General features: G+C 40.9%; 1 non-coding gene across 1 annotated transcript; it reads right to left on the bottom strand.

The window, feature by feature from the left end:
- Positions 1 to 5,843: 5,843 nt before the first annotated feature.
- Positions 5,844 to 5,947, bottom strand: LOC148561160 (small nucleolar RNA R71). Its single transcript, XR_015886685.1, has one exon. It is a non-coding gene; the product is annotated as a small nucleolar RNA R71 (small nucleolar RNA).
- Positions 5,948 to 6,242: the final 295 nt, after the last annotated feature.

Here is a 6,242-nt window from a genome sequence, read left to right as displayed (position 1 = left end):
ACGAATACTGGGAGCGCTTCAACAATCTTCTGGAAGCATGCCCCCACCATATGATTGACAAGATAGTGTTGCTCGGCTACGTCACACAGGACATGAGGCCCCAAGATAAGACCACATTGGAAAGTGCTAGCAATGGGTCTATGAAAAAGTATAAGACCACTGATGAGGCATGGCAATTGATCAGCGACTTAGCTGAATCTACTCGGAATCACAGGCAGAAACAAAGCCAGTCAAAAGCTGTTGCAGAGGTATCTTCTAGCAGAGAGACTAGTGCTCTAACTCAGAGTATATGTAAAATGACCAACTTACTGAAGCAGATGCAGTTGAGTAAACAACAGGCGCAGCAAAGCCAACAGTTAGTCCCACAAAGAGTGTGCGGAATCTGTGCTGATTATAGCCATTATACTGATGAATGTCCGCAGCTCCAGCAGGAAGACAACACTGTGGCAGCCACTCATAACTTCTATGACCGCCCCAATCAAGGATACAATCAAGGTGGCAGCTGCAACTATGGATGGCAGGACAATTCCAACCAAGGTTGGAGAGATAATTCTATCCAGAGTTAGAGGGACAACAATAACAGAGGAGGCAAAGACAATCAAGGAAATCAGAGGTGGAATAATAACAACAACAGGCAGCAGAACCAGAACTAGCCTTACAGAGCACCTCACCTGAGGCAATCCCAAGGAGCACAGCACAACCAACAAGAAGTTCCGCAGATCACTCAATCTAATTCCTCTCCGAGTGACGAGGCGATTCAATCCATTGCGCAAGGACAAAAAAACATGGAAAGTTCACTTAACGGTCTAACATCCGCTATACAAGCTCTCATCTCTCAGCTAGGATCATCCAATACTTCAAATACTCAACATGCATGCTCCAGTGGAATTCCTTCTCAACCCTTACCCAATCCAAAGGGTGGCATCAATGCCATCACCCTAAGGTCCGGAACCACACTGTAAAAGAGGAATCAGGAGGAGCCAATCCCAATAGAACACGCCTCAGCTGAAGAGGTGGTGGAAGTAGAGGATGCTGAAGAGGAAGAGGACATACAAGACATGGTTGAAGAAGAAGAAGCTCAACCACAGAAGGAAGCACCAAAGGATGCAGACGCTGTAGAAAATGTCCTTCCTATTCCATTTCCACAAATTGCAAGGAAGCCCAGGAAGCAGATGGAACTTGATCCCAAAATGGTAGAAATATTCAAAAAGGTTGAGGTAATTGTTCCCCTTTTGATGTTATTCAGCAGGTACCTAAATACGCAAAGTTTCTAAAAGATTTATGTATACATGATAAAGAACTATTTTATGGTTTATATTGTGTTTAATTGTGTGGTTTTATCATGATCTTTACCCACTTATTCATTAAATAAGCATGCATTTATAATTCCTTCCTGAAGTTATTGCATGATTGAAAACTTGCTTCCTAGAGACTTTTAATTATGTATTTTATTTCTCCTTTATTCCATTCGATGTCGTAATCTGTGTGTTAAGTGTTTCAGGCTTTATAGGGCATGAATGAGTTGGAGATTGGAGAGGAAGCTTGCAAAAATGGAAGGAACACAAGGAATTGAGGAGATGACCAGCGAGAAGTGACGCGGCCGCATAGATGACACGACCGCGTGACATGCGCGATCCGCATAATTTGCAGAATCGCTGGGGGCGATTTCGGGCCTTATTTTGACCCAGTTTTCAGCCCAGAAAAGCAGACTAGAGCCAGAGAACATGTAGAAACCAATAACAACATTCATTCCGCGTAGTTTTAGTTTTGAGATCTAGTTTTCCTCTCCTCTAGGTTTTCTCTCTACACATTCATAGTTTTTAGGATTTGTCATGTTCATTGTTTTTGCATTTGGATATTGAGAAGAGTTATTGCCTCATCAAGACTTCGACATTCTAGTTCGTTCTCTTTACTTGTCTCTTACTCTTCCATGTTCCTTAATTTACTTAATTTTACTATTGGATTATTTTAGCATTTATTAAATACAAGAATTACTTTTTATTTTCAATTAATCCTTTGACCATTATTTATCATGTCTTTCTTTAATTCCCTTTCTTATGTTATGAATTTTACATTTACAATGAGCGAGTAGTTCTCTAACTTGATGGGGAATTGATTGAAAGGAATCCTTGAGTTGGAATGCTCAAGAGAAAGATTGCAATTGGGTTTATTGTTGGATTGCTCTCTAGTCATTAACACCAATCCTCCCAAGAGCGGATTGGAACTTGTGGATAGATACAGCACTCCAATTCGTTTGACTTTCCCTTACTTAGTAAGGGACAACTAAACATAATAACCCTCAATTGTCAATTAATCTTGAGAGTACTCCGACAAGAATAGGGCTTCCAGCTAATCAAATCCCAGTCAAGGATTTTATTTAAATTTATATAAATTCTCTAATTTAATTCTCTGCCATTCAACTCAAACCTTTTTGAAAACATCTGATTAATAAAATAGCACACTTTTCTGTAACTCGTTGGAAGACGACCTGGGATTTATACTCCCATTATTTTAATTTTAATTTCTGTGACACCCTTCTAAATTGATAAGCGGATTTCTGGTTGGTTGAGAACTATACTTGCAACGCATATTTTATAATCATTCTTAACTCGCCAATTTTTGCTCGCATCAATTTTTGGCGCCGTTGCCGGGGAGTTACAATAGAGTGCTAAAGTTATTAATTGGAATTTATTTATTTGCATTTTATTTTATTTTGCTACTATGAGCTGCTTGTTTCTTTCGTTAGATGACACGTTCGCTTCCTGACCCAAGCTTGCTAATATTCGATCCTGGGATTGAAAGAACTATTTCATGAATAAGGCAAGCTCGGCGTCGGTTAGTCCTCTCTGAGGGCGGATTTGAAACGTCACTTGAGAAAGAAACCAGCCCCCGTTCTACTGATTTGGTTGTTTCACGCGCAGGTAACATGGCAGCAGCCAGGAGAGTTACTATCCAGGAGGCTGGAGCCCCCGATTTTACAATGCAACCATTTCAAGCGCATCACCCAGCGGTAGCTACAAATTTTGAAATAAAGACCGCATTGCTCAATTTGATGCCCAAGTTTCATGGCTTACCTGCTCAAGAGCCTATCAAGCACCTGAGGAATTTTCAGGCAGCTTGTTCTACCGTCAAGCGTGATGGTACAGATGAAACTTCAATTTTGCTGAAAGCTTTCCCGTTTTCTCTTGAGGGGAAGGCAAGAGAGTGGTACTACACTCAACTAGCAGCAATTGTATCCAACTGGGATACACTGAGAAGAGAATTCTTGGAAAAGTTCTTTCCAGCTAAAGTTACTGATAAACTGAGGAAAGACATTTCCATGATTGTTCAGGATGATTCTGAAACTCTTTATGAGTACTGGGAGTGCTTCAATAATCTTTTGGAAGCTTGCCCCCACCATATGATTGACAAGATAGTGTTACTCGGTTATGTCACACAGGGAATGAGGCCCCAAGATAAGACCACATTGGAAAGTGCTAGCAATGGGTCTATGAAAAAGTACAAGACCACTGATGAGGCATGGCAATTGATCAGTGACTTAGCTGAATCTACTAGGAATCACAGACAGAAACAAGGCCGTGCAAAAGCTGTTGCAGAAGTATCCTCTAGCAGAGAGACTACTGCTGTAACTCAGAGTATCTGTGAAATGACCAACTTGCTGAAGCAGATGTAATTGAACCAACAACAAGTTCAGCAAGCTCAACCTTCTCCAGCATAGCAAAACTAACAGTTAGTCCCACAGAGAGTTTGTGGAATCTGTGCTGATTACAGCCATTATACTGATGAATGTCCGCAGCTCTAGCAGGAAGACAACACCGTGGCAGCCATACATAACTTCTATGACCGCCTGATGCCAGGGCATCTTGGCCAGTTTCACTGACCTTTTCTTTACTGTTTTTAGGTTAGTTTCATGCATTTCTTTTGGAAATAAGCTAGTTTTGGGTAAATATTCACTTATGCCTTGATTCAAGCACACATTGTGCATTTTACATAATTTCATGAGGATTTTGCATAAGTTTAGTGACAAATATTATGTTGCATTACTCATGACTTGGACTAGAGCTTTGATGCACTTTATTGCTTGATTTCAGGACCAAAAAGGAAGCAAGAAAAGGGGAGGTAACTTGCAAGATTAATGAGAAAAAGTGATTGCCAATAACATTCTCAAAAGCCATCAATGCCCACGTTAGAGAGTCACATTAACTAAGTTAACGTGAACTCTAACGTGGAGAAGAGAAGTTGAGCCAACATTAGTGACACTTAACATTGTCACTAACGTTGGCAATTACTCATAAGTGGCCACGTTAGAAGCCACGTTAACCTAGTTAACGTGGCCTCTAACGTTAAGGGGGGAAGAGAAGCCAACGTTAGTGACACTCAATATTGTCACTAACGTTGGCCTATGGTGCAAAGTACCACGTTAACTTGGTTAACGTAGGGAACTAACGTAAAGGATGAAGAGTTGTCAACAACGTTAGTGACACTCAACATTGTCACTAACGTTGAAGCAACCACACAACCCCCAAGAGTCACGTTAACCTCCACGTTAACTTAGTTAACGTTGATCCGGAGAATTGCAGCATCTCCTAAGCCCAATGAACTCCCCATCTCTGATCTTACCCATTCTCTTTAATTTCTGCCATTTACTTTTATGAGCAAATCCCCCATTCCCATTTACAATTCTATAATTTATTTTCAGTCATTTACTTCCAGTCCTTTAATTCTAGCATTTACTTTTCTGTTATTTACATTCTCGCCATTTTATTTTCTGCAACTCTCAACCCAAATCCTGGATTCGCTCAACTAGAACATTCTTCTAATTAAAGTTGCTTGATCAATCAATCCCTGTGGGATTCGACCTCACTCTATTGTGAGTTTTTACTTGACGACAACTTCGGTACACTTGCCGAAGGGAGATTTATTGAGAGACAAGTTTTCCATGCATCAAGTTTATGGCGCCGTTGCCGGGGATTGATTGTGCATCAACAATGATTAGATTGGAAGATCACTAGATTGAGCATTTTATTTTGTGAATTTCATTTTCTGTTTGAGTGATTTACTTTTTGTTTTGGTTATACTTCTTCCCTTCTCCCTCTACTCTTTTGTTTTTTTTCTTTCTTTGTTATTTTCAATTCTGTTTGCTAACTCACTAACTGTTTGATATATTGCATCACCCACAACTAACAGCAATTCTGACACAAATACTGTCTGCACCTATTTTCTCTGCTTGTACTTGTTGGTTGTATGACAGGGAGAAGAAGCGGGGCTTCAACTTTCTTTGGTTCTGAACCGGAGAGAACCTTCCTTAGACTAATGAGGGAGGCAAAAGAAAAATGAGTAGTTGGTGCTGAAGAAGAGGAGGAACAGTTTGAGGAATACTTTGAACCAAACATGGAAGAAAACATGGAAAATCATCATGAAGAAGAGACTCACAACCATGGCAGAGGAGGTGGAGCAAATCATGCTGGGGAGGATAGAAGAGTTTTGGGCTCTTACATTAATCCAAACCCAGGAAATTGTGGAAGTAGCATCCAAAAGCCAACAATCCATGCCAACAACTTTGAACTTAAACCACAGCTCATCACCCTTGTTCAGAACAACTATTCGTTTGGAGGAGGTGTTCAAGAAGACCCCAATCAACATTTGACCACCTTCCTGAGAATATGTGACACAGTGAAATCTAATGGTGTCATCCTGACGCCTATAGACTGCTCTTATTTCCCTTCTCACTCAAAGACAAGGCAGCCAAGTAGCTGGAATCCTTCCCAAGGGAGAGCTTGACAACTTGGGAGGATGTGGTGAACAAATTCTTAGCAAGATTCTACCCTCCTCAACGAATCAATAGGCTGAGAGCTGAGGTTCAAACCTTCAGGCAACAAGATGGTGAGACTCTGTATGAAGCATGGGAGAGGTTCAAAGACTTAACAAGGAGGTGTCCACCTGACATGTTCAACGAATGGGTCCAGTTGCACATTTTCTATGAAGGGCTCTCTTATGAGTCAAAGAAGGCAGTAGACCATTCATCTGGAGGATCCTTGAACAAGAAGAAGACCATTGAGGAAGCCATAGATGTTATTGAAACAGTAGCAGAAAACGACTACTTCTATGCTTCCAAAAGAGGGAACACAAGAGGAGTGATGGAGCTAAACAATGTAGATGCTCTGTTGGCCCAAAACAAGCTCATTACCCAGCAGCTGGCTGACCTCACCAAGAAGATGGAGAGGAACCAAGTAGCAGCAATC

Source organism: Arachis ipaensis, chromosome B6 (assembly GCF_059453495.1).
Source record: "Arachis ipaensis isolate K30076 ecotype BB chromosome B6, ASM5945349v1, whole genome shotgun sequence".
NCBI lineage: Eukaryota > Viridiplantae > Streptophyta > Magnoliopsida > Fabales > Fabaceae > Arachis > Arachis ipaensis.
The sequence above is the reverse complement of the archived record's forward strand: the minus strand, read 5'-3'. Positions and strand labels throughout refer to the sequence as shown.